The following is a 537-nucleotide window of genomic DNA, read 5'->3' on the forward strand; positions in this document are numbered from 1 at the left end:
CCAAGAGAGTCCAAGCCCCAGGAGGTGTTGCAGAACCTCCACCCACAGTGGCCACAGCGGGAAGCCGTGGGCAAGGAGCAGAGCTGGGAAGGGAGGTGAGGGGTGATGGCTGCAGGGCAGACCCAGACCCTTTGGCTCCAGCGGGCTTTGAGAGGTGCGAAGTCAGAACAACCTCGGCAGCTCCCGTGGCATCACCCTGGTACCCGGTGCACTGGAGGGTGCTGCTGTCCCCAAAGTGGCATGGGCAGCCGGGGGAGCGGTGGGGCACCCCTCTCCCTGCCATGGTGGGGATGTCTGTGGATGTCTGTGCCCCCCGCTTTCCCTTTGGGTTAGCCCAGCGCTTCCCGATTTCGAGCCGCTGGCAGAGGCAAAACCTTAAAATAGTCGCAATGGTTTTAAAAAAAAAAACAAACAAAAAAAAACCCCCAAATTTGCCTTCCCTCTGCCCCTCTCCCATCCCCCCAAACCCTCAGCCCGTGAAGTTTCCGGCACAGCTCACTTCTGCCGAGCACAGGAAAAGCGAAGCGGCGGCGGCAG

This window comes from Fulmarus glacialis, unplaced genomic scaffold, assembly GCF_000690835.1.
Source record: "Fulmarus glacialis isolate BGI_N327 unplaced genomic scaffold, ASM69083v1 scaffold17978, whole genome shotgun sequence".
NCBI lineage: Eukaryota > Metazoa > Chordata > Aves > Procellariiformes > Procellariidae > Fulmarus > Fulmarus glacialis.